Below are 11,847 nucleotides of genomic sequence, written 5' to 3' on the forward strand. Positions count from 1 at the left end.
CCCCGCGTCGGGCTCTGTGCCGACAACTAGCTCAGAGCCTGGAGCCTGTTTCAGATTCTGTGTCTCCCTCTCTCTCTGACCCTCCCCTGCTCACACTACCTCTTTCTCTCTCTCAGAAATAAATAAAACATTAAAAAATTAAAAAAAATATATGTGTCTCTTTTAAAAATGACCCAGGATCATTTTTAAGTGTGAGGTCCAGGATCCCTGCACTTACCTTGAATGCCTCGGGTGCTGCATAGAAAACAGCACTTAGTGTTGTTGACCTTCTCTCCTCCATCAAAACCTAACATTCCCCTGTACCATATCCTTAGAGTCCTAATACTATGTACCTGGCTGATCCTTATGATAGACATACTTATCTGAGGAGCATTCAACTAGAAAGGAGGCAACAAAAAGGAGAAAAAGACAAATGTAATGAGGGCTGGTGAGCTCACCCACACATCCACTTCGCATGAGAGCTGAGACGATCTCAGCTCCTGCTGGCCTCTCCAATACATGCACAGCGCTCTCTACTGAATGTGAGGTCTAGCTTTACAGATAGAGTTTGTACAGAACACAGCCCTTGACCTCTTCTTAAGGGATTGCGAGGGCAATAACTGACTTGTTATCTAAAAGAGGTTGAACCTGCATCCCGTGGTGATGGAGGAAATTACAGTAACAAGTTAACACCATTTCAACCCTTTCTTTTAAACCTAACTTTCAACAGATTGGGAGTTGCACCTTTTGGGAGATGTACCAGAAAGGGCAAGTGCTCCTTCTCCATCATCCCACCTTGAAAGGAAATCCTTGTAGTCTAGAGAGGGTGGCCCATTGTTTGATTTCCCTTTGGTTGAGACCAGGATTGCCCACACATGAGTAAGACATAGACTCAGTTTAGAGGCAAGTAATCATCATGGACCCCAATGAGAATATACATTATTTTTATTAAAATGTTAATATATACATGTAAAATCAGATATAAAATTGTGTGCTTATTGTTTAAGCCAGTTATGAAACCAAAACATATTAGAACTTAAATACAGACATCACTGCAGATCCAATAAAATTCAAATTAAGACTATTAAATATAATGAATCGCATTCTTTGGCTGAAATGAATCCTCTCTTTGTCGCACTTTCATACGTGGGGTTTGGTGCTGGACTCTGATCTTTCTCTTTCTCATCACTTGGCATGAATTTATCATGTGATTTATGCATTGGATCCTTCTCTGTTGTTTTCTGCAGAGAACAAAGGCAGTTGTGCTTGGCACGTCCGTGGCTGTCAATAAAAGGTGCAAAACTCTTTTCTGAAATGGTGTGGCTGAACTTGATTAGAAGGTGGTCATCCAACGATGCGGGGTGAACCCACAATATGCTTCTATTGATTTCTTTTTGCTTGACATTGAAATTGCATGTGACCATAAAAATTTCTTTTAGAGAGAATAATGTGGGTGGACCTTTAGGGGCTGTGGGCTCTAGTTTGAGCACAGTGTTCTAGATGAATATTTGTCTAGAATTTTCTCTCCCTGCCAGCCATCTCCTTTTGCCCGACGCGCTATTGGAGTGTGTTCAATTTTAAAAATCCCAAGTAAACAATCAGGACAGTAGGGGTCTAGGTGTAGTCCTAACTAGTTTAGATCCTGGCCAAGTCTCCTCTCAGGTCCCTCCATCTCTACCAGCCCAAGATAAGCCACCATCATGTCCTGCCCCAGCTAGAATGGCCTCCCAACTGCTTCTATCCTTGGTCCCTGTCCCACCTACTCTTCATCTGCCTCAGAGGTTGATCTCCTTAGATTGCATATTAATCACGTCACTTCTTTGTTGAATACGCTTCCATCGGCGCTCCAATTTTACTTAAAATAAAAACCACAACCTACCAAACTGTATGTGATCCCATTCGCCCTCTCAGTTTCTGCCCACACTTTACTTCCCCGCACACCCCCATCATGACCCAGCCCCGGGCTTTCCTTGTAGTTCTTCAAACGGCCTCAACTCTTCTCGACATCAAGCTTTTAAATGGGTTTCTCTCTACACGGAACATTCTCGTTGCTTCCACTAGTCACCTTCTCTCTCTCTCTGGTTTCTCATTATCCTTCAGACTTCAGCTTAAATCCCTGCTGTTTTGGGTAGATCTTTTCTGATCGGGCTGCCTGGATTAAACTCCCACATTCTCTGTCTCCATCTTGGGTTAAACCTCAGCACACCACAATTTAGTTGTGTGGTGTGGGTGTGTACTTTCCTTTTTGTGTCTGTCTTCCTCCCCTAGGAGGGCAAGAAAAGCTGTGTTCCCTGTTATCCTGGCATTCTCCACACCCAGGGCACCACTGGCAGAGGGTAGATATTAAACTATTTAATTAATGTTTCTGAAGGAATGAAAGCCTTCTTTGGGATCATTTCTCTGGGCTTCCTTTTTTCCTTTTTTTTTTTTAGCTGTGAAGTGGAGCTAATAATACCTACTTTATTTGACATCATTCACTTAACATGGAAAAGCCGTGTTTCACAGTCAGACCACGTGCTAGGTACCAGGGACACAGAGCGTCTTGAAAAAGTTCAAGGGGTCTTAAGGAGAGTCAAGTGCTGGAGGCTTGGTGTCAAGAGCTGGGTAGGTGTGGAGTTGGGGCCGAGTACCGCCTGGAGAGCTTTACCTCTTGGGCACTAACAGCCCAGCACCCCAGGTGCCTTGTCTCCCTGACTCCTGATGAGGCTGCCTTTGATTCAGAACAGAACGTACTTTAAAAGTGCTTATTGAACGATCATGGCCACATACCTGGGAAACTCTTAAGTCTCTCTACTACCTTCTCACTTTGCCTCTTACGTAACCTTGCTTCTTGTATATCCTCTCCCCATGTTCATTCTGGAGATCTCAATGGAGTGAATGTAGTTTGGTTCATCAGTTCATTCATTCAGTGAACACACAGCGAGCACCTACCATGTGATGGAGAATGTTGCTTCTGCTGCCTCTGACCCTAACACAGCTTGGAGTTTGGTGTGCTCATTGCTTTTCTGAAACATATGTCCCTTGCAGAACGCTGTCATGTAATGACCATGGGATGAGGTGCAAAGGACCCTGGAGCACGACTTAGAAACTTTACCTTCTTACCTCGTTCTACGTTAACAGTGTGACCTAGGCAGGTCTCTTCAGCTTGCTAAATCAAAGACTTCCTCTTGTGTCAGACAGGTTATAAATTCCTGCTCCATCTAATATTTTGAGTTCCTTCCAGACTTGAAAAAGATAACGAATGTAAGGGAGCTTAGATGAAGTATAGAGCAAAATGAAAATATAATTAACCAAATTATCCATTTTATAACCAAATGGCCGTAAAATGCTAAGCAGAAGTAAAGAGAAAGAAATTAATGTGGATTACATATTTATTGTGTAAGTGAGGCTGCTCCAGCCACTTACATACAATACTGACACCTTCACACACCATAAATATCATTTTGTGAAGAGGAAACTGGGACCAAGAATATTTAGGTCACTTTTTCAAGACTGTGCAGATAGTGAGCAGTGAGGTCAATTTTCAAACCAGATCGGGGTGAGTATTAAAGCCAGGATTCTTACCACTCCAGGCAGTCTAAGGCAACCAAACACTGGATATCATTGTAGAGGGTCATTCAGCCTCTACTTAAATGTTTCCATATGGTTGTGGTCTGGCTTCTTTGACGTCCTGACCCCGAGGACAGGTAGGATGGGACCAGTCAGAACATCTCTTTATGGGTAACGTTAGATCTTTTGTCTTCCCTCAATGCAACTGGAAATGCCCTTTGGAAGTCATGAATTTGCAGGCAATGGGGAAGCATCTTGACAAATCAGTTTCTCCCTTCAGACAATCCGGGTTCCTCCAGCTCACTGGTGTGGGCTCTCAGGCTCAGACTTCCAGGAATGCCTCCTTCTCTGCTGGGAACTCCATCACATTGATAACTGCTTTCTGAATTCTGAGGACAGCTCCCCATTCCATTGGTTTAGGACTGACGGGGTCACGACTGCATCAAAGAGACAAAGCCTGCAGCAATTTGGTAGCTGCTAACACCCCAAATACCCCCAAGTTTCATCTGTATTCATTCTCCCCCAGTGCCGTGGATGGCTTCTGCAGGCTCGAGTTTATCTCAGCCTCAAAGCTAATAGAGTTAAACCAGCTGGTCAATTTAAACATGAACAGAACCAGTGAGATGTTACTGTATTCTGAGGCGGTGCTAATAAACTTTAATAGATTTCAGCTAACAATTTGGTATAAATTAGACATTGCACTGCTGCTGAGGTAATAACTTTTGGCACTAAATAACAGAAAATCAAGCTCTGTGATGTGCTTCAAAAGCACCTTCATTGAGCCTCCGAGATTCAGGCAGATTTCACTATTGATTACCGCTTACTCTTCCCCAAGCTTTAAGAAAACAGTAAAGTGCTCCAAAATGCAATCCCAAAGGAGCTCAGGCTTTTTCTCCCACTGGCTCAATAGCTCATTTTGGAAATGGTTTGGGAAAGGTTTGGAATCAAAATGGGGGACAAGATGGCTGGGGGCCTCTCATGGGTGAGTCAGGAACTAAGAGATTAGATGATCCTCTCAAGGACATGCAAAGTTTTGTTCAGACTTTTCTGGAATCTTTCAGAATGTTGAGCCTGAATTCATTTCAATTCGATCCTATTTAGCAATAGATTCTGTAATTAGCAAGCTCTGTAATTAGCTTGGGTTAGGCTCTCGTCAATTGGGCAGGTAGTAAGAGGTCTGGATGCAGCATTGGAAGAGCTTGTTCAGGTCCTGGCTATGGCACTAATTATCCATGTGACTTTGGGCAAGTTGGGTAACTCAACTAAACCTAGAAGCATTTAGCTTCCCTCACCTGCCTGGCTCAAAACATTGTGCTGAGGTGAAAGGAAATGTGATAATCCCTGTGTTGTAGGTGGGAAGGGCTATCCACACATTAGCTGTGAAATGCAATATGCCACACAACCTTACACAGAGGTTCTGAAGTTCAGTGGTACCACCGTGAACTTCAGAAATGGCCAGGGGCGCATGGGTGGCTCAATCAGTTGAGTGTCCAACTTCGGCTCAGGTCATGATCTCGTGGTTCGTGGGTTTGAGCCCTGCGTCGGGCTCTGTGCTGACAGCCAGCTCAGAGCCTGGAGCCTGTTTCAGATTCTGTGTCTCCCTCTCTCTCTGCCCCTCTCCCACTCACACTCTGTCTCTGTCTCTCTTTCTCTCAAAAACAAATAAACATTAAAAAATTAAAATAAAAAAAAAAGAAATGGCTAGAACGTTTCCTGTTATAGACACATTACCCTTGACCCACGGTTCTGGCCATCTACCATTCTCCCCCTCCACTCTGTACCCATGGGACCTTCATCGACACGGAACCAAGCTCAGGGCGAACGCCATTACTTCTGCGTTGGTCTTCACAGGAATCAGATTTCGCCAACAACACAACTCTGCATGAGGGCATTATTATTGAAACATTTGCCATATCTCATTGCATCTAAGACATGCTTTGTTTCCTCACACTTTAACATCTCTGGGGTGGGAAGCGTCTCTCCATCAGGTGTCAGGTCAGAGTTTAATTCGTATCTTTTTCTTTCTTAGTGGGTACACAGTGATGATGCATCTTACAATCGGGACCATCTTAAATGCGATGATATGTGGACTCCTGTGCCTGATAGGAGTGAAACTCTCTTCTGGGTGCTACAGGGAGTGGGGCCCGAGGCACTCCCTCAGGGTGTTGCCATCTTACCACAGTGGAGTGGGGCAAGCCAAACAGCCATCTGTTGGACAGGAGAAATTCATATAACATTGTTCTTTGGAACAACTCAACAGGGGAAAATGATGAAGAATGCCTAGGGGCTTGGGCTGTTATAGTGGGGATGGTCCATGAAGAGGTCTCTGGGGAGATGAGGCTAAGTGCAGGAAAGGAGGCTACATAAGATTTGGGATGAGAGCCTTCCATTGTGAGGAAACAGCCAGATGTGCCTTGAAAGAAGAATAAGGTTAATGGGACATTGTTGGCATATATGTCCCAAGTGTAACTATCTAAATGTGTGCAAATAAAAAAATACATGGGGGCACCTGGGTGATTCAGTCAGTTGAGTGTCGGTGCATGATCCCAGGGTCATGGGATCAAGCCCTGGGTCAGGCTAAGATTCTCTCTCTTTTTCTCTCTCTCCCTCTGCCCCTCTCCCCTTCACATCTCTATGTAACTTTAAAAAAAGTCATATATGTTCTCAAAGACCTTGTATCTCTCCTTGATTTTTTAAAAACAATCCTCTATCTTTACCTTCCTCAGGGACTGTACGAGTTTCCCAGTGCTGCTGTAACAAAACCCCACAAACTTGGATAGCTTAAAACAAGAGAAATTTAATCTTTCTACAGTTCTATAGGCTATAAGTCTGAAAACACAGCATGAGAAAATGCTGAATATGTTGTAATCAATTAGAGGGGTCTCGCAGGTACACAGGATAAAGCAGGGTCTGCACATGGGCTGTGCATTCCTTACCTCTGGACACTAGTCATGATATTCATAATGTATACCTCGTGAAGACAGAATTTCTCATTTTCCAGGGAGGAGATTCCAGGGCAGTTGTCAATGTTTTGCACATTCCCTGTTTTCTCCTCAAAGCTCATCATGGCTTCGTGAGTGTCATAAAATGGGATGCTCACTACTTCTCAGCTATTAGAGGAAGAAATATAGACAAACCCATGGGGATCTTCTTCTTGTCTGACCTCACTCCCTCCTGTTACCTTCATTGAAAATAGATGTCGGCATCATTTTTGCCCCCTGGGGGAAGTCCTTCTCCCTATGCTCCCTGGAGCCATCCTTTTCTCTCTCTTGCAGGAATTTGATGGCAATCATGCAGCCCCCTCCCCCATGTTTGGGACCTCAGCCTCCAGCAGATTTTTAGGCAGAAGAGGAGCACAGGTGTGGAGTCTCAGGATGAGCTCGTTTTGATGCTCCTGCCTGGGAAAACTGCCCTCAACAAACACATTTGTTGCTCATACATTATCCGTTGGCTATCTACCCATGTGCCCATCTGTTGAGATGGCAATGAGCCTGATCCCAGGCCCCAAAGCCAGCTCTAGTAAACCTATGTGCCAACCACCAGCGAGCTGGCAACAGGAGACTTCGCCCTCTGGGGGACCCTTTCTCCTCACCTCCCGTTAAGACTACTGTGCCTCCAGCGTTCTTCTGATGTTCTCACCTGGTTCCTGGCTGGAGGCACAGCTCCCTTTGGAGACCCCTGGTTGGGATGAAAAAGGCTTGTCTCCCGGATGGTGAGGCCCCATCTAAGTTGAGACTCTGTGAGGAAGGGAAGAGGTGGTGAAATTGAGTCATGGGCATGAGTTGGGTGGGAGCCTGCCTCCCTGGCCTGGGAGCAGAAGCGGATAAAAATGTAGAGTAATTGGAACTACATCCTTTTCACTGAATCTCGTGTGTGTGTGTGTGTGTGTGTGTGTGTGTGTGTGTGTGTGTGTGTGTTGGGGTAAGACTAAATTTATCCACCTCGTCAATGATAAATCAAATGTCTTTATTCCATTCCCTTGTTCCAAAATGGGTTTGAAGAGACAGAGAAAGTGCCAAGTATCTGTAAAACCTACTAACAAGGACACATTCCCATCTCCCATGATACATTTAGGCCCCAAAAGGCACCTGGCGGAGAGAAGGAAGATGATTAACTATGGGCTGTGGCTGGCATTATATCAGGCACATAGTAGACACTCAGAGAAAGCTGTTGAATGAATAAATGAATAATGGAGGTCTCCTCACAGAGTGGTGTGTGAATGAAATGTGATGAGCATGTTTACTTTACTTTTTGAAAGCCTGCTAAATGCCAGGCACCATTCTAGTCTATGTGGAGGTAGGTATGATTTGGTAGAGCTTATCTTCCATCAGGGAACAGACAAAAACAAACAAATGCACAATGAAAACTGCAGAGCTCGATAACTTATCTTTTGCTCCTGTGGAAAGCAGCAAAATGAAGGACCCTTGCACGCACGTATATGGTAAGGGCCATTCACCTGTATTTACTAGATGGTTTCCAATAAAACTCCCCTTCCATAAAGACATACTCATGCATATAAATGAACACAGTCTCACACAAACACACACACACACACACACACACACACACACAATTTTTAACCCAGAATGCTCTTGAATTACACATTATTTTTTTCTATAAAATCTGAAAGCTACACACCCATGTGGCCCGACCAGGGATCTGGTCAAGAATCCAGAGGTCTCAGTTTGTTTGAAGCCATTGTCAGGTCACTACTTCAAATCAGAGCATACGGTTATTACTTTTCAGTCCCCAAACCTGGGTCTGATTCTGGCCACATCTGGAAAAGGATCATGGTTTCTGGATCACGTTATACTATGTATCTGCTCTAGAAAGCTACAGAGATGGAGAATTATTACTATAGAATCAAGGTGTATGAAAGATGGACATTGGAGAGATTCCTACACAGGAGATGGGTTTACTCCATTTCCTCTATGATCTCATCTGCCTTAGAGATTCTGTGATCCCTAGAACATTCCAGAGCTCCGATACCCTTGGGCTGGTCAGGATGGTCAGGAGTCGAAGAGTGGACCCTTGTCCATATGGCTAAAGTTATTTAGGTGTCAGAGAGAGAAGACCATCTACAGTTGAGGGTCTCTACTCAGGAAAACCTCATCTCCCATGATGTGAAGACTGAGTCTCTTCTCTAGCATATTTGGACCACTGTGATATGTCTAACACCCAAATTAAAGCCCATTACAGGGTTGCCATGGTGACTCTTTCTCACTATTACAAGTAAGATTAAAAAAGACAATGTCTGTAAAGATCCCCATGGCTGATGAGGGAATACCAGTGTGAGAGAGAAGCAGATCTGTTTCCACAATGTACTGGGATGGAGTCAAATCCTGAGTGCAGACAGCCAACTATGTGAATATGGTGGAACTATCTGCTCCATGAAGACAGGGATCTTGTCAGTCTTATCCATCCCTATTTCATTGAGAGCTACCACAATACTGGTACAAAGTAGGTACTCAATATTAGATGAGTGAACAATGAATGGCTGCAACAGTAAAGGGAATGTTGAGGAGCATAAGTACGGCTACTAACCCTGGTGCAGAGAAATCGATAGTGTTGGTGGTGGTGATGGGGAGACTATACTCATCAGTCAACTAAAAGATAACACGCTGCCGTGGTGTAGGTTGCAAAAGTCCAGCACAGATCAAATTGTCAACCATAAAAAAAAAAAAAAGTCATCAGCAGTGTGTTGAGAGTCTACACAAACCACTTCCTGCAGGTTTCATAGACACACAATCTGGTACTGCGTCTCTGGAAAAGAATGTTGGAAGTAAGTTTCAAAAAAAATTTTAAATCTATGCAGTCGTTTGGGTGGGCCCAGCCAAACCGGTGTACATAAACTAGGTTAGCAGTGTATCCTAAGGATAAATCTGAGGATATGCATGAATATGTGTTTACCATGCCTTGTTTAACCCAGAAAAATGTCAGAAATAGCTTAAACATCTTACCATAGTGGGGTGGATGGATGGGTAAGTTGTGGTCTTTCCCTGGCCTGGAATGCCATGCTGCCATTTATATGATGTTGCAGACATGTTATTTTGTCAACACAGAGGCTTGTGCACTCATGAGGATTAGGGTAAATTCTAGTAACAGACAAAAAACTGTTTTAACAAAAGAGGAGTTAGTTTCTTTCGTATGTGAAAGTTCAGGGCTATCATGAGGCACTTTCGTCTTCTAGAATTGAGCTTCCGGATTTCTTCTGCATGAGGTATAGCTATCAAGGAGCTGTAAATAGCACACGGCTTTCCTCCACGTTGGTCTGTCTTATAAAGATGCCTGCATTTTTCTCAACAAAGTTTGGAGTGGTTCTTGTTTCTATGACTTGTACAAACTCAGGCAGTGCCTAAGACTCGAGACAAAGGTGTTGGGAATATGAGACTCCAGATGGTCCTAATGCTGTCCTGTTGATTAGGCTGCTTTAAATTTTTATTGGCTCTTAGGTGTGCCTGGGTGGCTCAGTCGGTTAAGCGTCCAAGTTTGGCTCGGGTCATGATCTCCCGGTTTGTGAGTTTGAGCCCCACATCAGGCTCTCTGCTGTCCCTCTCCCTCTCTGACCCTCCCCAGCTGTGTGCATGCTCTCTCTCTCTCAAAAATAAATACATTTTTGTTGGCTCTTTCACTTCTATTATATTCTCAATTAATAGATAGTCAAAGTTTAGGGAAACAGATTTTTTAAAAACTTTGATGCCACAATACTAAACAAAAGGTTTATGTGCGTGTTAAGTCAGGTTTATTTTACTATTTCTCAGCATCCCCCCAGTGTGATTATGGTGGGTGATCTCTGAGACATCAAGAAGTGTTTGTAAAGATTTTCTTTACATGCGCACATTTGCAGCCTTCTATGAAATAGAGGCAGCACTTGCTCATTAGGATGGACCCTGTAGCAAAGAAAACATCACCAGTCTTACTGGAACATTCAATTCAATCAAATTAGGTAGGAGAGCGGGACTTCAATACCAGCTTTGCAAGGCCATGGCCCCAAGCCAAAATAACTGGCAGTAAAGGTTGACTATGATTACTTCTGGAAGGCAACAGAGTTCTGGGAATCTGGGTGGGGTATGGGAAGTAGGAGGTCCCAAAGGACTGAAGTCCGTGGGAATATGGTGACATATTAACAGCAGGCAAAGCCCAAGTTAATGGGTAGGAAAGGCTAGGCACAGCACTGGGTTTGATGGAAACTGGAACAGTCTATCACTTTATACATGTTCCCCAGTTTTATTGAGATATAGTTAAAATGAAGTATTATTGAGGCGCTCAGTTGGTTGAGCATCCAAATTCAGCTTAGGTCATGACCTCACAGTTTGTGAGTTTGAGCCCTGCATCAGGCTCTGTGCTGACAGCTTGGAGCCTGGAGCCTGCTTCGGATTCTCTGTCTCGCTCTCTCTCTGCCCCTCCCTGCCTCAAGTTCTGTCTCTCTCTGTCTCAAAAATAAATTAACATTAAAAAAAAAACATTAAAAAATTTAAATTAAGTATTATATTAGTTTAAGGCACACAACATAATGATTTGATATATGCATACCACAAAATGATCACCACAATAAGTTTAGTTAACCTCCATCACGTCTTATAGTTACAAGTATTTTTCTTACGATTCAAACTTTTCAGGTTTACTCTTCTAGGGATGTTCAAATATACAATACAATATATTACCTATATAGGCACCACAATGCATGTTACATGCCCAGAACTTATTTATCTTATAACTGGAAGTTTGTGCATCTTGACTGCCTTCATTCATTTCTTTCACTCTTTACCTTTGGTCTCTGCCAATCAACAATCTGTTCTCAGCTCACAAATTTTGATAGCAAATCCCATTTATTGATTTTTCATAGATCCCTTACACATGCATTTTCACTAGAGGTGTTCAAACCCAAAATGGAGAGAAGCCAATGATGAGAGTGCTATATTAGGGGTCCACTGGGTTGCAAAAAATGGCAACCAAAGTGAGTGAGTTTATGTACAAAAAACCTTTTGTAAAAGAATCAAAAGTATCCTGTAAAACCCAGAGTAACAAGTATGGTCCGGCAACAAGAGACTGTTGCCAGGAATTGTAAAGCCATTAGGAGTCTGGTGAGCATGACTAGACAGCTCTCTCTGGTTGCTGATGGAGTACAAAATCCAAGATGGCTGCCACAAAATGGCCGCCCTGGCCACCCTTCAAGTCTATGGAATCCTACAGTTTCAGCACACAGAGTTAACTGATACTGTTTTTTTTTTTTAATGCTCCAATTCAGATATCTAAAAAAAAAATAGATTTCTGTTATGTGTCCATCTATTGCCCAGTAAGCTGTAGTAGAGGGAGGAG

General features: G+C 43.4%; 1 long non-coding RNA gene across 1 annotated transcript; it reads right to left on the reverse strand.

The window, feature by feature from the left end:
• Positions 1–1,160: 1,160 nt before the first annotated feature.
• On the reverse strand, positions 1,161–8,349 carry LOC120237832. Its single transcript, XR_005530052.1, has 3 exons — positions 8,167–8,349; positions 7,168–7,265; positions 1,161–1,220 (listed from the first exon to the last, which is right to left on the reverse strand). It is a non-coding gene; the product is annotated as an uncharacterized LOC120237832 (long non-coding RNA).
• Between the last annotated feature and the right edge of the window lie 3,498 nt (positions 8,350–11,847).

The sequence above is a fragment of the Hyaena hyaena genome, unplaced genomic scaffold (assembly GCF_003009895.1).
Source record: "Hyaena hyaena isolate Hyena2069 unplaced genomic scaffold, ASM300989v1 scaffold_7, whole genome shotgun sequence".
Classification (NCBI taxonomy): Eukaryota; Metazoa; Chordata; class Mammalia; order Carnivora; family Hyaenidae; genus Hyaena; species Hyaena hyaena.